The sequence below is a fragment of the Falco cherrug genome, chromosome 4 (genome assembly GCF_023634085.1).
Source record: "Falco cherrug isolate bFalChe1 chromosome 4, bFalChe1.pri, whole genome shotgun sequence".
NCBI lineage: Eukaryota > Metazoa > Chordata > Aves > Falconiformes > Falconidae > Falco > Falco cherrug.
In genome coordinates, this window is record NC_073700.1 from 12,902,194 (window position 1) to 12,924,038 (window position 21,845).

Below are 21,845 nucleotides of genomic sequence, written 5' to 3' on the forward strand. Positions count from 1 at the left end.
TTAATTGTTTATTATTATATATACAGTGCCAGGGGCGCTCCTGGTGCTTTACAGATGATTACAGAATAGCAATTCCCAGATCAAAGATCTTGATCCTGCAATCTTTATTCGTGTAAATATTCCCCATGGTGCCTGATCTTGTTCCACGTTAAAACTCAATAATCCCTCCCCCCCATCATAGACAATTAAAAGGACTTCAGCAAGAGAACACTGATTAATTGTCCTCTCCAGAACACTGAATATTTTGGTGCCATATATTGTATGGATAAAAGATATCTATTGTGTTTTAGCAAACCTCACATTTTTCTGCAGCTTTAACTCTTAATTACAGTGTCAGCGATCATTAAGATTATTTCCATGATAGAAATAGCTTATTTCTGGAAGAAAAAAGTCCACTGGCTTGTCCCCATATGTTTCAGGCGCTGTTGATCTAATGGGGCCAATTTACTTGCATGTAATTGTTCCCTCAGTGACCAGTATAGAAAGTTTCACCTTCAAAGACAGATGCTGAATGTGAAATACTCCTGTGAGCTATGCAGATGCTGAAATGTCTATTTACAGAAGGTTCTGCTTTTCTTTTAGTCCTGTGATGCTTCGCACGGCACTGGAAGTGACACCAATGAGCAGTGTACTTAGACGGTTTTCTTACTCTTCAGCTGAAATAGCTGTTGTTTACCCACTGGGTTGCTGTAGGCAGCTACAGAAGTGAACACAGCTTGTGTAGCCATCTTTTGGCTTATGTCTTTGAGACATAACAGCTCTGGTGGGGAGAGATTGAGGTGATTGTGCGCAGAAGGGAAAGGAGGCTTTTTTTTCCCCTCCAATCTGTTACAGGATTTTAATACAGCTTTTTGCAGCACGCTGTACCATTGCTCTAAAAGCAGCAGCATGTAGCACAGAGAAAGTTATTCTGGCTAGCGATGTGTGATGATTTACATGCCTGAGATTCCACTGTAGTGATCAGGATTCAGATTCCTATCTGAATATCGTTGGTCTAGACAGTGGGTAGGGAGTATTGCTAGAGGAGGCAGTTTGGATGATACCCAACATTGCCTGCTCCTGAAAACATTTTTTTTTTTCTTTCAAGGTTGTTTTTAATCATTAGGTTAACAGTCTAAAGTGTCATATAATAACCCAGGGTGTTAATGAAGTCTAGTACTTAGTGCAGGAATGAGTATTGCTCTAGCCAGAAGCTGGATGGCACTGACCAATTTTGTGTTTACAGGTAATAATAGGGAAGCGCTTTTTCGTGCAACTCCTAATTACGTTTAGAAACTGCCACGAGATGGTGTGGAGGTCAGAAGTCTATGTAAATTAAAAATGGGACTGGGGTTATTTAGGAGGGTAGGTCTATTTGTGACTGTTCAGTACAAGCTAGTTCTGGTGTGACCTCTCAGTCCTAAACCGTTGATTGCTGGAGAGTGGGAGGATGTCCCTGGGGAAGAATTGCTCTATGTACACGCCCTATTTCTTATACTCTTTACCTTACTGTTGAAAACAATGCAGTAGGCAAAAGGGAGATGTCAGCTGGCTCAGTGTGATTGTGCTTACATTCTCACATGTTCCCGATTCTTGGAAACTTCTGATTTCAGACTCTAATTGTGTGGTTCATAGCCTTATTAATAATCCTTGTATTCGTAGCCACACAATCAACCCTCCCTAAACTGTCTCAGCGTGCCCAGGGCTGAATTCTCAAGAAGGGCTGGTCTGTAATTGCTATCGATTCTGTACTTTGTGTTCTGACTCTCCTGAATCGATGGCAAACCTTCAGAGGGACTGGAGACACTACAGTCATGGGTCCCTTGGAGGTTGCTCAGGTTCAGCAACAAATGAATGCTAACGAACCTTCACAGATACTTTTTAGCACTCTCCTAAATGCTTTGGCAATAAGCAGTTTTGACTTGCAAAATTCAAGTATGGCTATGAAGTGATTTACTTAAGGTAAAAGTGAAGGAATTGTGAATGTGAATTAGGATTATCTAGACACAGAATGTCAAATTCCTGGCCAAATAATCTAATAGCACTTTTGGAGGGCTTCTGAATCGTGTAATATTATATTATGGATCAGCTTTACAGTCACAGGCGGGTTTGGCTATCTTCATCAGAAGATATATTCTTGCCTTCACCTCTATCTTCCCTTCTCTTTTCTTGAGCTATCACAGTTCCCAGTCTAACATACTAGTAAAGGCTGCAGCTAATCTTAGTTTATGTGACTAAAACAAGCTATAATGTATGCTAACTGAATGGGACTACATATACCATTCAGTACTCCTCAATGTAAAACCAGTGAACTCTGGCATAAAAATGGTGTAAACAGATTGGGAGCAATAACTGCTTTGGCTCCCACAGCTACCTCTGATGGTAATCCAGAGACCTTATGGTGCAAAATTATTTAGGAGTGGGACAGACTCATCCTATAGGTCAGATACAGTCAGTAGGCTGTTACTTTCTCTGATCTAAACAGCCGTGGTATTTAGGTCTAGTCAGAAGGCCCCTAAACTTGCTAATTTGTGAATTATTCTTGTGCATATTCTGGTAGTGCTTGAAAACCCGAATTGAGATTGGGATTCCATTGTATTAGATGCTGTGCTAACACACAAACTGCGTTTCCATTTTCAGTCTGTCTTGAGTTCAGCAAGGAGCATCAAAATAAAAATGGCAATTAAAGGTGTGGGACTACTGATATGAATTGTCATGGCTCCAGTGAAAACAGTGGAAATTCTCAGGTTCAACTTTTCCCAAAGGTATGCTTTCCTGGAGCCTAAAAACATACTTTTCACTTTTTGAAACAACTTTAGACTTTTTTTTTTTTTAAATCTGTAATGCCTTAGGGCAGTATAAAGCCTCACAATAGAGCCTGAAACTAGACAAGGGATCCTGACATGATTGCAACAAATTTTCAACAGTGAGTAGAAGGAGAATTGAGAATAGTTTTGTCCAGAGCTATATGTTTTCTAAGTTTACTGTAAATGAATGCTTAAGAAACAAGTGACCTCGTGAAGACCTCAGGATTCAAAGAATAACTCAAAGTGTCCATACAGGTTAGTGTGACCCACATAATATCCATTACTCATTCCTCTTTAACTTTGAAACAGCAATGCCTTTGTTTCTTTCTTTCTCTAACTTGAAGGCAATAACAGGACCTGTAGCTTTGCTCTGTACATGTTACTGCCTGCCAAGATCAGCAGGCAAATGAGTAATACTATTCCTCCCATGAAATTCTTTCCTTGAAGTGAAACTAATGAAGATCTTTACTATGAAAAAGAAGAATCCAGTTTTGTGGAAAGGCAAAGGAAGGATTTAGACTTAAATTAGTTGACCCCATTTTCAATTGTTTTTACAACAGTGATGGTGGAAATAGCTAGAAAAACAATGGCAAAAGGAAAAGAATGGTTTAAGCATCCAAAAAAATCCTTATCTTCTGGCAACTGGCTGATTAGAAGCTGGTAGAGCAAACTTAGGACAGCATTGTGATTGAAGTGGGAAATCCAGTTGTCATAAAAATGCCTCTTCAGTCTTGGATGCTGAAATAGTCATTGTTAACCTGTTTTTGCGCCAAGAACCAGGACTTTAGGACAGGACTTTATAAAGGCTGTCAGTTGAAAGTACAAAAATCTGTTTATCACCAAGCAAGCTGCTATGCTGATTCTTCAAGGCTAGGAGGTAAACATGAACAGTCTCTGAAGTAGCAGAGGAGATGAGTGGTAAAAACCCTTGCCTTTTCTTTCCTGTGTTTAAACAGAATGTTCACCAGATTTTGGTGGTGTTATCATCAGACAAGTATTCTCTTGTAAAATTGATACCTCCCAGTCTACTTATTAGTAATGTAATAGCTGTGTTGAAGTCATGGTGGTCTAAGGATAGAATGGAAGCTAGGCATTCAGAGAGAGATGATATCTTTTATTAGATATTTTGTATGTACATTCTGCCTTCCCTGAGAGACCTTTAAAGAATCTAGTAGGCAGATTTATTATATAAACTGATGAATAAAAGGAATGCTTTCTTATCCTTAAACTTGTTCTCTCTGGGCATGGTGCAAGAACTATAGCAGGGTAATGTAAAGAAGAAGGTTTCGCTATTGTCTGCACTGTTTGCTGTGTGAATAAACAAAGGACTAAATCTTCAGCACTGTTTTTGCTATGATGAATGCTTTATAAATGCTGATGGATGGATCAGGGGGGGATAGAAAGAGAAGTCTGACACATCTTGCCAGTACTGAATTCATATATGGGTTGAAAGTGAAGTGTAATTACCACCCGGATCAAATTCTTTCAAGAGCCAGAACTGTCTAGACCAACAGCAGATATTTATTTTTAGGGTTGATCTTTGTGGGTTTTATTAGCAATGCTGCCTTCCCTGGGGTAAAAGTAGGGGGAGGGAAGAACACAAAATCCTCTTTAGGCTTCCATTGTTAAGACAAGCTCTGTGAAGCTTACAGGAGAAACCTGAATTCTGAGAGCAAGCTGTATTTTTGTGATGTTCCTTCTGAGATACTCTCTGCTTTAATCTGGCTTGAAGAATCAGTGTAATAAAACTGCCATTTGAAAAGTAAACTATGTATTTAGAGAAAATAACTTTAACTCAGATAAAGTATGATAATGATTTTTTTTTCTTCTGTTGAGACAGTGCTACGCAGTTAATTTTACCAGTAGTCGTGCTGTGTAGATAATGAGGTTTGCAGGTTAGCACAAACCTAGATAAGGCTTTGTTCACTATAGCTACACAGAGGAAGGACTTGAACTCATTCTGCTAATTGTAACTCTCTTTTAGTAGATTGGTTAGCCATTATTAGGCTCTGGTGTGCATTGTTTCTGTCCCACAAAACACATGTACACAAATCTTTCAAACGTAGCAAGTACCAACTTCATTATGTTCAACTGGATTGTGGGAAATGAGCAATCTGAAGGTGTATTATGAAATTTTTCAAGCGGGCTACTCCAAGTGGAAAGCTGAAGAGACAAACTTGGATAAGTTGTTTAACAACAAATCTTTTGAAGGACCTGGAGTGGGATCCTAGCAACATGATTTTGTCACCTGTATGTAGGTGTTAATATTCCTTTTTGCCATCTGGGGAGAAGACAGACCTGCCTAAGACTTTCAAAATGTTCTAAGGGTCTCGCATTGAACATCTCTGTACAAAAACAGGTTGTATTTCTGCAGCATTTTGTCTGAACAGGACTGTTCTGCCCAGTAAAGCTTGGTAACTGCCTATTCATAATGTACTAACATCCTAGCACTGGAAAGTATTTGTGCTTAAACGTGTTGAATCACAGACCTGTAGCAGCTGCTCTGAAGAACCTTCCAGTTCAGGTAGAAGTAAACACATTTCTCTCTAGTACTCTTTTCAAAACTGGTTTATGGGGAGGATGAGAATGAAAGGAGACTGAACAGCATGGAATGCCTGTTCGATCTTCCCTACAGTTTCTAAGTGAGAAGCAGCAAACTGATACTTAAAGGTGGGTGGCGATTTTTCACCCCTCCTGCCAGGTACTGGGCGCTGTGGCTCTGTGGCATCGGAAGGGCACAGCCTGCTCTCCGGGCTGGCGCCACTAGATGGCGGTGTTGTACCAAGGTAGCTAGAGAAGGCGCGTGCCCGATCCCCCTGCAGCCCTGGGTGCCGTGCTTGTGACTTCGGGAGCGAAAGCAGGACTTCTGTATTAAATAGGTGCTTTGTCTGATGGCTTTGCTGTATAGCTGCGTAGGGAGATGCCGCGAATTAAAAGACCCTCTTAGAAGTGCCGCAAATATGTCAACTGGTTGATCTGGGATTGCAGGCAGGATTCAGGATTCCCACATCAATGGAAATGTCCATACAAAGAGGTCAGTTTCAACTTTGCTGTGATACCTGCAGCAGCAGTTCAGGGTGCATGGCTGTGTAACAGTTGAGTTCTTTACATTCCTGTGCACATACATAATGCAGTTATTGTTTACAGGTGGCTCAAAGACTAGTATGAGTTGTCTGTAGTTTTGAAAATACAGAATTTTTCCTCCTGGAAGCAGGAGTTAGGTCTTCAACAGATGTGATGTCCCAGGTATTAGAAAGCGGTATTGCCCACGTTCCCATATGAGAATAGGATTCAGTGGCCAGGATTAGAAGACTGAAGTTTCTGTCTGCCGGTCCAGGGGGGAGAATAGTAGAACTGATTTTGCTTTTTTCCCTGTTATGTCAATACTCTTTTCCTCTGACATGCTGTTTCTATCATTTCTGGACAGATAGTGAAGTTTTTATGTAATAGTGAATAAAACAAGACAAGCTGATCAGGAGCTTCTAACCTCTGCCTCAGGACTTAAGAACAAACATCCATATAATTTCCTGACAATTGACAAGTTAATACTGGATAAAGACAAATGCTTTCAGCTCTCTTAAAACAAAGTTTCTTATTATGCAGTATGGAAGATGTTGCAGTTGATTTTTCTTATTGCCAGACTCTTTTTCAAGACATTTGGGATAAATTACTGTATAAAAGAAAATTTTACAGTTGCTTTACATATTGTTTAAATTTTTAAGAGTAAAGACTTTATAAAAGCAGTCCTTCAGGAGCATGCATGCGTGCAACGGTGTGATTCTGTGTCTGAACTGAGTACTTTCTTACCACTGTGATATCTCCCAGTGCAGAGTGACACGTGTGCATGGTCTGTGATTTGTCTGCCTGGAAGTTTCAAAGCATACAGCCTGGTGGACAACACAAATATAAGTAGTTTGCTATGTGAAATGACACATGGTCTTTTAATTGTCTGTGGCTTCACATGGTATAGCTGAAGCAAATGCCAAGGTGATGCTGCAGGCTGCAATAGCAGGTGCAGCTGGATGATTTGTCTGCCTTGGAAATGAGACCTTCTACTTACATACTCCAATTTCCCACCTCTTTGAGTCTCTGCTGTTCCTGTATTCCCTGTGGGCGAATGGGTGGTGGTTTATGCCACCTGGCTTCTTGATGTGTTGGTCAAGGCAAGGCTCAGAATGCACTCTTATACTCCTAAACTTTCTCTGTGTCACAGCCATTCCCATTGCTTTTGTTGGGTTTCCTCTTGTTCACTTTTTTGGTGTGGCTGGAGAGCTCTAGGAGGTGTGACATGAGAATGCCTGCAAGGCTTCGGAGATTTCCTGTTCTAACAGAGCTGCATCCTTTCCTGGTCCGTCCTGACCCTGTTAGGATGTAGTATCTCCTCTGTCCCATCCTTTGACTATAGTCTTATAATGAAAAGTAGGTATTCTGTACTGCTATACCAGAGTTGCTTAGGAAGACCTATACCTACTTCACACTTGTTTAATGATGTTGCTAAACAAGATTCTCTATGCTTACCAAGAATAAGTAGAATTTGATGGCAGCATTTGCGTTGCAACATTTATGAATGTCAAGATAATGAAGAGGACCATAGAAACACTCTCCCAACTTAGGGAGAACAAATCACAGTAGAGAGGGTGCCAAAGCAGAGCGAGTCTTGATTAGCTTTGAAATGTGAGGACATCTGGATCCAGATAAAAAGCTGTGGTCAGCTTTCTTCTTTTATATGAAATGAATCTAGACACCCTTGGACTTTGTGTTGAGCCAGTTCTGGAACCTATCCCCCTCTCTAATTTTTATTGATCTGTGTCCCTTTTTGTGTGGAGCTAAATTAAGAGAATTTGGCGTTCTCACAAAGTGACAAGCCAAACACTCAAAACTTGGGAAATGCAAGAATTTAAGTTGTTGCTACAAATTCATTATAGCCTTTGTGCCACATGCGTTATGATATTGTCTTCAATTGCAGGCTCGCGTAATGTTAAATCTCTGCTCTGTTTAAAGTGCAGGATGGATATTGCTCGCTTAATGAGTAGCTATTTAATATTTTCTTTTATCTTCATTGTTTAGTGTATACCCCACGGCTTATTTACTGCACACTATTCAAAGCCTGTTCTGAATACAGAATTACTAATTTCCTTGGGAGCTTTCCTTCAGCAGTCATTATTACTGTATCTGAGTGCTTCACAGGCATGAAATAATTTATTTTCACACCACTTCAATGAAGTGAGGGGGATACTGTACCCCTACTTGGATAGATGGCAAACAGATAGGAAGGTAAAACACTGCCAAAGGTTTTTGATTGTCTGGGACTTGATTATCTTTTTTTCTGAGTTCATATCACTACAAAATAGTTCATATATTCAAAGCATGGTTCCTACGAATTTCAGTTCTAGTTGTAAGTGCTCAACAGTTTTGCAGATCAGGTTGTAGGGTCTCCTGCTGGATCCCTAAGAGGATGATTGACAAGCTTATAAAGATGTGGATTAACTGAAATGTTTAGCAACACATACAAACCCTGTGGTGGAGCATGGGGTGGAGTCTAGTTCTGCAGGAATAGTATTCATACATCTTCAGGAAAGACCTGGACTGATAAGCAGCGGGAGAAGACACTTAGTTCCCCTACTTCCAGATGAATTCCCAAACCCCTTTGTCCAGCTGAATCCTGGTGATGAATCATCTCTTGCCTTTGTCACAACTGCTCTTTTGCAGAATCTAACTTTATCCTCTGGAGGTTCATTTGCCTGGTGAGAAAGGTTTCTCCAGAAGGCAATTCAAATTAGGAGCTTAGTTTGGTCACTGTTACCGGCAATCCAGTGGGGCAAGTGCTTTCCCCATTGACCATGGAGGGACTGGAAGGACACCATCCTCATTAAGTTCAAGTTGCTCATTATTATGACACAGTTTCCACCTCTCTAGCTGCTCTTAAGCACCACTCAGTGCATTTCTAGGCTTATAGTACCAATAGCTGTTTCATCCTTCTCCCCCCTCCCTTCATCCCCTGTTCTTTCTTCGATAACAGCCCCACACTCAGTTTTTGCCTATCCTGTAGTATTGCCTCACCAAAGTGTTTCGGCCAGTTTCTATCCCTTCCTACTAGTCTTGTACTTTTTACCTTCTACACTGAGACAGTTTCACTATCAGTACTACTGGCTTGGCAGCAAGGTGGTTATTAAAAGCACAGGGGAGTTGTGGACCTTCACCTGCCTTTTAATGCTGGGATGTATCTCAAACAGGTGGGAATAAGAGTATGCAAAAAGAAAAAACCCAGCTCCAACAGCATACTCCTGAATGCTGCATACTCAACGTGCAGGTGCAAGTGGGCTATCACATCTGTGCACACCTTTCCCATGTAGGTGCAGTTGGGAAAGATCTATAGTGAAAATGTTAGTTGTTGGGTTTTTTGTGGTTTGTTTTTTGTGTTGTTTTTTTTTACAAACTTTTACCTAGAATTGCACATATTTTTTCCTTCAAGAAATATCGATTGAAGTGTTTGAAACAGTTTCTGAGTTTCACAGGAACAGCACAAGACACTTGAATGATAAAAACACGCTCTTCTTCGGGATCTTTTCTGAAGGATAGAGACTTCAAGAATTATTTTTTTTTATTATTCTTGGAAGAGGCAGACTGTTTTAGCTAAAATTTCCCCTTAAATAAATCAGCCTGAGAGACACTCAGCATGGAAAATTTCAGATTGGATAGCTAAAGGTTGGCAAAGTTTTCAGCAATTGAAAATAGGATTTTAAAATGAATGGGAAGTGTTAAGCAACCTTTGTAATAATTGATGCTACCAGCTCATGCTTATAATAAGTACAATTATCAAATGTTTCAGTAAAATCATCTCTGCCCCAGAAAGACATTCCATTTTCATGCCAAATCCTTCAGGCTTAATACCTTTGTTACTAAATGAAGTCCCGATTGCCAACCTCTAAGTACTTAGAAAGGAATGTTCTACTTAATTCCCATTCATAGTTGTAATTCACGACTAGTCTGAACTTTGAGTGCACCTGTAAAGGCACTGTTTGTGTGTATTGTGTTGCTGGCCACAGTGATTGTAGTAAAATGCATCGAATAGATACCGCAGTTAAAGCATTTTTCTAAGATAATAGGAATATTAGTCAATTAGAGCAATCCAATTGAGATCAAAATCAGTAGAGATGGTAGGAAGATGAGGTAACTGGCACTGCTGTTACCTGTGCAGTATTTTCTAGAGAAACAAAAGATGTCACCCTCCAGTCTTAAAGTAACACTGATCTGGTGGTGAGAACATTAGCAGTGAAAATTTACCCACAGTGTATATCTGTGAGTAAAGGTTATTGAAAGCTGAGCCTATCTTAATTTTGAGGGGGTGTGTGTATATGTGTAGGCGATGATGAGTTTTGAGACTGGCTTTCAGATATAATTCAGAGACCAACTGCAAGGAAACCAAAATTAGAGTCAGGAGCTGTATTCAGTTAAAATGCAGATATGTCATGTAAAGGGTGTACATCAGAATGGGATCTTCCCACTCAACTAATTTCTGAGCATAGCCGGGGTTACAGGCTCGGTAAAAGCAAACATATTTCTGCCTTTTGCTTTGTTCTTTCTTTAAAAGCTGAAGCAAGGGAATTGGACAGAATTTCTCCTTTAGGATGCTGCCTATTAAGTTATGATTGATTCTACTGAGGTATCAATGGGGTTTGTTTTCAAGGCGCTGGAATTGAATGACTGTCCTTGAAAACCTTGTTTGGCCTGCACAGAATCCTTACAGACACTAAGAACAAAAGGATCTAGTCAAAGTCCAAAAGCTGCACTGTTGGTTTGCAGAGTAAATTAAAAGGTTGTTTGTCCAACATTTGATTTTTAGTCTTGTTTTTAGAAAAAAAAAAGAACTGAAAACTGATAAGAAACAACTTACAAGAGAAACTCTGCCTGCAGTATTTTATTCTTAAGTGTGATGCAGACCACGTATCTTGACGCTTATCAGATATTTAACTTAATTTCGTTTCTCCATCTTGTAGCAACATGCTGGAGTGCTTATATCCCATCACCTTCCAGCACTGAATATAGCAAATACGTAGGAAAAGACAGTTGATGAGGCTAAAGAAAGATAAAACAGAGACACAATGCAGTAGAATAAAGTGGTAAATCAGGAAAAAAGGGTGGTAACAATCTAAGACTTAGAAATCTTTTTTTCTACCCAGTTTATTATTTTGATGGACTGGTGTCCCCTTCAGTCCATCTGATTTGCCCAGGAATCGGTTCTGCAGGCCGCATGAGGCTGGCAGCCTTAACAGCTCTGTTGGTACCCAGGAACTGTAGTTCTCAACAGCTTCTGTCTGGTCTGGATTTGCCTAAGGAAACAACTTTAAGTTCTGAGGAAGGGATGGAAGTCTGCATTTTCTTAGAAGACACTTTTCTCAAAACAGAACTAAAAAATTACTAATAACAACCTGAACAAATGTCCAAACTGCTTTCTAATGATTCCCAATTATGCCTCTGTTTCAGTGGATTTTCATCTGTCACCTTAAAATTTCATAGCCCCGTGACAGTCCCTGTAGGCATGGAACTTTTAGTCTATATAAGGCTGATCATGATCAGCTTAGTTATATGCCTTCATGTAATACTTTCTTCTATCAATAGTTTAAAAAAATGTACTTATTGATTGTTTTAAGTTACCGAGACATTTTTTCTTTTCCTGAAAACAGATACTGTAGATTTTTACTTCAAGGTAGTTATAAGTAACTGTAGATTCAAGTAAGCCTTTTCCTTAAGGAAAATGTGTGCTCTTTTTCAAACTCGGATTGGAAACTCAGGACAACCTTCAGGACATATTTGAGATGAAACAAACTTTTATCTGACCAGCTCAAAATTTGTGGAAATTTTAGGTATGGAAATGAATCTGGGAATTAATTTTGTGATTCAGATTAATCTTCAGAGGGGAAAAAAATCCTTCTTTCCAGCTCAATTTGATTGACATAAGATTTCAATAATAATGACTAACCAAAGAATAGAGTAGAATGCCTCCTGGTTTTCCCTGTGTATCGCTGCTTTTCTGGTTTGGTTTGGGGCTTTTTTGGATAGTAGCAGTGGACAGCAGAGGCCTTGGGCCAGAGAATGATTTCAGGCACTAAGTGGAGTATTCTCCTAAATTAGTCTGTTTTCAACACTGTTTGCCAGCAGCTGGCAGAAATATTTCAGGTAAATATTGCTTCAAATTGCTTTAAACTCTAGGAATGGTGGCTTTGTTGACTCTACCTACCAATTTCATGTGATCTTAAGGAAATATTGACTTAAAACACAATCTTTGTCCCTGAGTTGTACTCCTCTGACATTTTGTCCATGACTTCTACATTTTAAGTATACTGTCTCAAAGCATTGGATCTAATGCTTTCTTTTCATCATGTGGTAACAATGAGAATGATTTAATTCTAGGGAAATACTAGTTAAGAACAAAGTCAGTGTAATTTTCAGTACTTCATAAGTTAAATAAAAGTCAAGAATGTCTCTTTGTAAGTGTTTAAAACATGCCACTTCAGACATGTAGTCATGTTCCTGTTCAAAAGAAGATTTCTTTTATCCCACAGAGATCATACCTGGAATGACCGCTGTTCACTCACTGATCTTCAACCACTTCAGAAATGAGGGTCAGATGGAGGGGTTCCTGACCCTTTGTTTAAAACTTTTTCCATTTGACTGTGCTGGCTGATACTTAGTTTGTCAATAAAAATGCTCCATTTTCTGCTAGAGGAGATTACATCTCCTTTTCATTGGTACAAAGCATTCAGGGCCAATTCTATTCTCACAGAGTACAATGGTAGTGCTCCCGATGAGGGGCAATCAGTCCTGGGAATCATTTGCTTCACCAAGTATCTGTGCATATTGCTCTCTGATGTCTCCAGATATATCCCTCATTTTCATCACACTGTTTCTTCTATTGCCTTAGTACACAGGCTCCTGCAGGGACAGTACCAGCTCCCTAAACATACTTGTAATCCTATTGCAGCACAGCATAAACTGAGCTAACTCTTTTTCCTCTTCAGGTAGGGGGGATAATATATGCTTTTACTGGATATATTCTGTATCCATATTCATCTGTTTGTACCTCTGCCCTCTGATGTTATCTTCTTCACTTGACTGTGTTCTGAAGCATCCAAATGTTCTTAAATATTACATCTCCTACATTGCTCCGTTTTATTGGCAAAGGTACAACATTGCAACTGTCAGTGAGCTGCTGGTGGGTAGGACCCCATTTGTGATTCAGTTTTTATGTGTTTGATATCAGAAAAAAATTGCTAGTATTTAAACCTTTCATCCACAAGCAGGGGAAGGACTTGGGCAATTAATAAATCTCTTTGCTCATTCATGTCTATATTTCCCAAAAAGTAATATTCTTGTTGTTAAAGAAGATCAGAAAATTGTTTATAAACTCTTAATAAGGAAGAAGAGAAAGCACCCAAGAGGGGTAGGTGTTATAGATGGCTACAGTTAAGTACATGTAGGGGCAATCCAAGGTGTACATACTCTTATTTTATAGACAGATGAACACCATCTTTTCTTCTAAGCTGATTCTTGGGTGCAATCCGTGTGACACTTTTCTCCATGGCCATAAACAACATTGAAATTGTGATTAATTCCCCACACATTGCTTGTCACTCTGATGATTTCTAGCAACCTCCCATAGCCATCAACTGCAGAATTTGGAGTTGGATACTGACACTGTGCATTATTTTGTTGTGCTCTGTCCCTGCCTGCTTTTATTCTAAACTGTATCCGCAATGTAATGTCACGGGGAAACATGCTGCTGGAAGGGTTTGAGTGTGGTATTTATCTTGTGTAACTACAATTTTGTTGTTTTAAATCTGCTCTGGGTGGCTTTCGGGGCTTTGTGTGTCTTATTACAAGAATAAACCAAAAAAGTACACATCATTTTAGGAGAAAAGTGAAGATAGCGATATGGCCAATCTATAATTCATTTTAATAAGTGAGGAACAAGGTCTAAAACTGAAGACTTTTCCAGCAAATACAAGCGTGAGAACTGAATCCTGTAGCTACTAGGGGATATATGTGCTTACAGTTGTATACTCAGCCTATCCACATCTGAGCTGCGCCTCCACAGAAATAATTATTCTGATAACTTTCAGAGACTTACGGCTTTGAGATGCTTTCTGTAAACAAAAGAAAAACATATCCAGTCTAGAATGGTCTAAGCCAGATGAAGTAAAACAAAGACATCATCAACAGAACAGTACTTTAAAAAATCATTTTGGATAGACTACAGTGTTATCCCAGATTTATGGTGATTGTGCCCCTTGAAGTACTTATCAAGTTTATATGCAGTTTGTGTGTGGTTTTTGAATGCTTAGCACAAAGTGACATTGAGACTTTTTTTTTCCCACATGCTTTGCTTCTCCCGTTAATTCAAACTCCCTAGGGCTTCATATAGAATAATTTCAGATACTGTTAGCTAATGTGTTCATCTGCATAATATAATATTTAAGATTTTCTCCCTATTAAGTGTGTGATTGGTATGAGTATTTGGGGAGGTCATTATCTGAGTTGTGATCTTAATGAAGGGGTCTAGGTGTTCCCGTGTACATTTTGAAGAGCTCTGCTGCCGTGCTGTGGTATTTAAGAGCTTCCTAAGGTGCACTTTGTGCCAAGAGACAAACTGGATGACTGAAGGAAGAGAGGGCAAATCTAAAGGTCCAACTGCTGCATATAATACATAGGTTAGGATGAAACAAAGGTTACCTAAAGCACATCTGTTGAATCTGGAAAACTTTGGCTTATATTTTTGAATGACTGCAAGAGTGTTTCCCCTACCCCTACCAGAGGTATTATACTAATTACCTTGCTTTTAAAAATAAGACCTGGCTTAATTTCTCAAAATCTAAGCCTAAACTGTGCTCTTGCTATGATGCCTGAGAGAAATCAACTGACTAATTGTGCTAAGTTGCTCAGCTTTTGAAGATGAGATGACATTACTTGGAGCCATTAAGCTGGACAGTAGCTAACCTGTCCAGCTATTCAGGCTTATTATTAAGGAACTTGTCAGGAGCTTTCCAACAAGGCTCTCTTCTTCCAGAAATGCTGATTTGTCAAGAATCAGCTGAAGCAGATGTGGAAGTTAGCCCTACCCCAACTTAACTTGTAGCAAAAGTGCTGCAGAACTCATCTGCAATAGGACTGAGCTAGGGTTCAAATCCAGCTCTAATAAGCAGGGGGAACTTCAGCTTGGCTTTTTGCTGCTGGGCTGTAAATCAGTGGTCTCACAAGCACAGACATGCTCTCACTAGTTTGGGCCCAATTTGTATTAAATTACTTACACAAAATAGAAATTCCCAAATAGAAAACTGGGTCAGAAACTGATGAAAAAGTAATGGTTGGGATATTTAACTTGGATGACCCAGGAACAAGTCCTAGGCCTGACTCAGGTAGAAAGGGCTTGAATTTTTTTTTTTTTCCTGTTCTTCATGAGCACACAGGGCACTGAGCAGGTGGAACTCTCTAGGCATTGGTGTTTTCCTTCTCCTCTTAGCCCCTTGTCTTGGCTTTTGCAGCTTGTTTTTGAACTCTTGCAAAAAGTAGCCTCTTTGAGGCAAAGGCTTTGCTTTTTACTCCCTCTTTGTAGAGTGCCAGGTATGGCAAGACCCAGGCTGATCCGGACCTCTGGCTGAAAATGAAAGTACACTGGAAAAGTGTGTCACTGCCTTCTAGAATCACTTGCCAGTGAAAACAGCAGGCTGTCAGCTGAGGGACTTGCACCTGTACTTTCAGTGCCACAGGTCTGATGGCATCTCTTTCAAATCCAGAAGGGTTTGAGTATGAACCCAAACACCACCCTTAGAAATTTACACAAGTACAGGCTGACTGAAACCCTGTGTGAAGTAGCTGTGCAGTTTCAGTGCTCACAGGACGTATGCTTGATACAGGACAACACATAGTAGTACCTGTACAGCTGTGTCAACAGGAAACTTTTCTGTCCAAATGTACTCTAAGGGACATCAGCCTTAAGGGCATGGTGGCATACTGCAGTACATGTCAGATGATGCAGCCATGGTGTTTTTTTCACCTAGACAGAAATGTTGATTCTAGGGAAGAAGGGCAGGTTTTATCAGACTTTTCACTCCTCTGACATATATTTCAGATTTCAAGCCTTAAACAAGCCCATTCTACTGTTTCTTGATCGCCAGGAATCTGAGGCTTTTTTACTAGGACAGCGTTATTAACTCCAGGGTTTCATGGCATTGTAGACAAGAGGTAGCAATACTGTAGCTAGCCCAATACATATGTGCTTGCTGGGTATGAAACAGGTAGAAACTTTCTATGGCAGTTATGGTTCCTGTATAGTCGCTTCTCATGATGTCCTCAGGCTGCACTTTTCAAGATATTTAATGGTGTTCTTAAAGATGCAGCCCCTTAAATCATGTGATTTTTTTACTTCTGCATCTTCCGCAAAAATAGAAGTTTCTAGGCCCTAGTTGTGGAGACGAATCTAGGAATTAAATCTCCTCAGTGGTTCAGGTACCAGCAGATTGAAGGGAGGGAAGAAACAAACACAAAGCATATAAGCAAATCCGAGGGTTCCTGATTTTTAACCCATGTCATGGGTTTTGGCAGGCAGGAATTAATTGTACTGTAGGGTAGACTGTTAATTTGAGCTTTCCTTTTGAAAGGCAAGAGGCCGAAGAGGCAAATGAGAAGGCCACCAGCAAGTGTCTTCAAAATTGCATTCCAGTAGCGAAGTGAAAAACAGTAGCGGGAGAAGGGGAGAAAGTGCCAGTTGCGTGTAGCAGGGGAGAGGGAAGAATAAGGGATCAAAGAGTTCATAATGAGGGAAAGGACTTCAGTAAGCTGAAAGAATAGAAATGTAAAAGGAGGGTACATTCTAGCACGATAAAAAAGAGATCGTTTGGAGTTAACAGCCTGACATTACTATGCTATCAGTGAAGTTGTTGCAGCTCTATTGTGTAAGTTACCATAAGTCCCATATCATTGTGAATGTTGTTTTGTAAGGGTCAGAATTTTACCCATTTGGACTGGCACTCATAAATGGCACGAGCTTCTAAATGGCATTTTCTAGTCATAGAAGTGTAAATTGCGTGTAACACCAGTAACTAAAACATCTCCTTTGCAATGCCGTTAGAATGGGAAATGGATTGTAATGCAGGTCTGGAGGGAACTGAAATGATGCAGTTTGAATGTGAAATTTTAGGGGGGAAAACTTTGTGCTTATCTAAGGTTATTGATTATGGCATTTAAAATGTGAAGTTCCGTGGAAAGCTGTTCCAAGGAGAGCTGGTCTGTGGAGACCAGCAGCACTCTAATATGTGAGATATAACAGGAAAATGGTTTCAATGCAAGTCTGCAGGGAGAAACAACAATGTCACTTTACACAGAAAAATCATTTCAGTGTAAGTCCGCAGAGACCTGTAACAATACTCTTTGGGTGTGAGATTCTATGGGAAATGAATTTCAGTACCACTCTGTTAGGCTGAATAAGGTCATTAGATTGTGATGAGAAAATTATTTGATGGAAATAAGCCTCAAACAATAGCCACAGAACAGATCATCAACATCAGTAAGCTTTCATTTGGGGCAGTAACGATACCCAACCTTTCCTGTTCCTTAAGCGGTGAAAGCTCAGCTTGGGCTCCCAAAGGAATGGAGCAGAATTTTAGCACTTGGTGATCTCGCTGGGCCTCTGGGGTGGCTGAGGAGCAGGTAGAGTACTGGACATTGCCTAATCCTCTTCCACCCCTGGCCAGCCAGCTCCCCAGTCTCTGCCTCTGCGATAGGGAGTGCGTGGATCAGTTCAGAGAATTCACACCTACTGCTCCGAGGCAGCTACCAATCTGTTTTGCTCTGCAAAGCTCAGCACAAAATGGTCCAAACTGGGGGCACGGGAACAAGCATCATGTCAGGGAAATTGTTTTCTCTTACTCACTTCCTCTAGGTATAGTTGTAGCAGGCCCAGTGGGGCATGCTTGATCCAGATTTGTTTCAACAGCTCATGCTGTATTACACAAGTCTGTTACTCTCCCTGTGTCCAGACATAATCATAGTTTAGGGAAATTTGAGCTCAAGTCATCCTGGCTGTCTAAACCCCTTGGGATTTCAACAGCTTATAATGTAATTGAAGTTTGCATTCAAATCTAAATTTCATAGGACCAGCCAAACTATCTCAGCATAAGGGTGCACCAAAACAAAATTCCCATTTTAAGAAGAGAAGGACAATTTCCAGGCAAATGATTCACCTTGAGTCCTGTAAGCACAAATCCTTGGAAGATGGCATTAAGTAACATCTTTAGCAGATGAGGTTATGGTGAGACATGAACATTGTTATGTGTTTCCTGTGTACCATGTACATAGAAATAGCTTTTAACTGCCAAGGTCATCAGCACCCACGAAATACCATAGGTAGGTGGGAACAGGAGGTGTGAATGAGTGGACTGAATGCAGTTACGTGTTTTGAGAATATGCTGTTAAAGCCACATTTTATATAATTCATAAGCAATACTTTTCATCATATGACAAGAAGCTGTTCGAAAATTTAGTGGTGCTTGTTATATTAACATGAAGACAATAGCTACCTATAGGACAATAACCTAAAGCATTACTGACTTGCTAGTCAAAGTACAACCTTTTCTGAAATGACAGCTCTGTGTGGTCCTGTTGTATTCACCAAATCATGGTTGGTCTCTGACTGAAGCAGTCTTCTTCATGGCAATCCATTTGCTCACCAGTTCTTTCCCTGTCATCCCAGAGACCTAAACTACTTCTCATTTGTCATTATTTTCTGTGTAAAATTAGCCATATTCTGTGCAAATGTAAAGTTCCTCTTCTAATTGTTCACAGCAAAAATAAAAGAAGTGTTGTGCAGAGAGTCCAGAAAAAGCTACTTGTCTGAAAGTAGGGAATCAACACCTTTTGAGACAAGTTGTCCCTTGCTTTGGCTCTGTGTCACTACCTGTCTTGCATTTCTCTTGTGGCTTGGGGAGATGTGCGCTGCGAAGTAGGAAGGCCAACTTTCAAAGGATGTTCAGATGCGAAAATCAATTTATGCCCATCTCTAGTTATCAGTGTATGTTGATGTGAAACTTAAGGAAGGCACTGTGCACTGGATTGTGTTTTCTTCTGTAACGAACTGCAGAAGCAGTAAATCACATCAAGAAGCACGTAGTCATGGCAAATGACTCAGTTCTTTCTACTAATAAAAGCCGAGGCTTCAGTTCCTGTCTTACAGGATAGCTGATTGATTTACAATGTAACAGCTTCTCTTTCTGGCTTCTAGTATTTGTGTGCAAATAGATTTGGAATGGGAACTGATGAAACCTGAAGATAGAGACCAGATTGTGATCTTAATTGCTTCTGAGAATGGTTCTTTTCAGATTTTCTAGATTGTAAAGGCGGAAAAGCCAATTTATAAAATCTTGTAACAATTCAGTGGAATTTTTTATCGTTTTTTGAATTAATCATCTGCCTATCGTTATTCTTGATCCTTTGGAGAAAATGGACAGCCTGTGTCCCATTATCTTCCAGCAGAGCTCCCTGGGCTTTCAGACTTTCTCTTAAAAGGGCAAAGGAAACCTTATCTGTTGCATTTCATCACAGCCACATTGGCAAAGGATCTTGGGGATGTTCACAGCATGGTTGGAAGAAACAAAAAAGCAGAACCCCTTACTATTACAAATGCCTTGGTTTTAGATGTATCCTCCCAAGATCATGGAGCAGCAGCAGCTTATTCTTGCTTTGATCAGCTTTGAGCTGATTCTTGCTTCTGTTGTATGGGAAAGCAGCAGCAAATCTGCTTTCTCTGGGGATGTATTTGGTGGATATTGCATGTGAGAACCCTGGGAGCTTTTCCTCCCATGTACTCTGAGCCACTGGACCTCAATTGCACAAAGGGTCATTCTACGCAGAGAAACAAAATTCTTTCCCAAATCTTTTACTGTAGATTGGTACATCTCTGTTACATGGATGTACTTACACTAATTTAACTGAGTAACAAACCAACTACAGTCAGTAGAAGCTTACTGAAGGAACAAAGTTTTATAAAAAAAATCATCTCTGTATTTTTGTACAACAGTTGGGACTGTAATTTATATTCTCAGCCTGGCACATCTTCATCCCAAATGTCTTTGTAATTATTGGAGTCACTATGAATTTGTGTTCAAAGAATGGTAGACATTGAACTTAGTTCCTTCACAATTCCTGATTCTCTGTTGCTTGATCTTTGCAGTGCATTTATATTAGTTTCTTATCTTAAATTGTTTATTGCTCTTTAATACCTAGTTAGCCCATCGTGTTACAGTATATTGGGAAACAGTTTATGCGCCCTTCTGTTACTACAGAGGGAAGGAAATGAAGCATCAATTATATTTGTTAGTCAAAGAACAGGGAACAGAAGTAAATCAACTTAGGCTGTAGCAAGGTAATTTAAACATAAGGTAAATCTTTATGTAGAGTAGCTGTGTATGAAGGTGCCTGGGGAGTTATGGAATCAGCATAACAGGAGATCAGAGATTTGAGTAGACACCTGCATCTCAGGGAATACTGGGAGATAGGACATTTGTGCTGTGCATGATGAACTGCTGTGGACTAGGTGACAAGCTAATATTTCATTTCATCTTAAATGACCTTATGTCCATTCCTCTGTAAAATATAATATCCTTGGGTTCAAAAAAGGGAATGAATGTACACAAGGGAAATCAGGTGAACAGCAGAAATTACCAGATCCTCTCAGTGCTGGAAATATCCCATTTCTCTTTCCCCCAAAACACACACATCAGAGCAATGAGATCTATACTTTGATGCTAATTCACATCTATACAGGCAAGAGTGCACACACAAATCCAGTAATCCTTTGCGCTTCTGAAGCACAGATTCCTCCTCATTTCCCATCGGTAGAACAAAGAATCTTGATGGATGTCAGAGACCCATCAGAACGGACCCTACAGATCAGACTTCTGCTGTTTACTGAATACCACACGCAGGCCATCACACTGAGAGCACATGCAACCATTTCTTTCCTTTAAAAAGCCAGCATTATTTTATTATTTCAGAGTGTTACATAACTGCGTGGTGAAAATGAGAACACAGATCTGGGCCACAAAACATTCCAGCAATTCTCATTGCAAAAGAAACAAACTTCAGCATCCATCAAACAATTCTCCCTCCAAATGAATAGTGAACATACAAACCCACCATCTCAGCTTGAGTTCCTTTGCAAAAGAAAGCCCTCTGGAGTTATTAAAAATAATAATAAAGTAATCCAGGCTCCCAACAGACAGCATTTGAACATCATGTCAAGTTCCTATAAAGTAGTGCAGCAACACCTCCTTTTACTAATTTCCTTAAATCTCTGGTGGCTTCCCGCTGCCACAAATTAAGCTTACATTCCTTTCTGTAAACCTAGCAAGACTTGCAGGCCCAGTGTCCCCTGTGCACAGCTCTTTGAGGTCGGATGCTTTGGGTTGTCTGGTTGTTACTCATGCCTCCCACTGCGAGGCCCAATATTTTCCCTGCCCCATCATTTTCCTTCCACCCCCCAGCCTGTTACAAATGACTATTCCTCTGCAGGGTGTCATGGAGAATGACTTTGTCGGGACAATGCAGGGTCAGTGACAGCATCAGGCGCGTGTTGAGTGATCTCATAGGGAGGGAGTAGTGTTCCGCTGAAGGCAGCAGTCTTCTGCCTTTCATTTTAATTGGATCTTCATTCTGATGGCTTGGCAAAGCCCAGCCTGAGATCTGTGATGTGCCTAGTGCAGATGTGGCCATCTGTGTTCAGTTTCTCTTTGTGTCTGTAAAATTCTCCCTCCTTTTAATCCCAGTTTTATCTTCCCTCTGTGTTTAGAACTCCCTCTGTATTTTGTTGTTGCCCTCTTCTCTGCATATTCCTGACAACTTCCCATTCCTTCCTTCATTGAAAAGCTTCATTGTTGCTTGGCTTGGCTCAGCTCACAGAAACCCACCGCGTGGCTGATCAACGTGTCAAAGGTGAGTCGCCATGTGCTGCTGAAACCAAATCCAGAGAAGGCGAGGGGAAGCTGATCTGCACATCGTGCGGTGCCATCG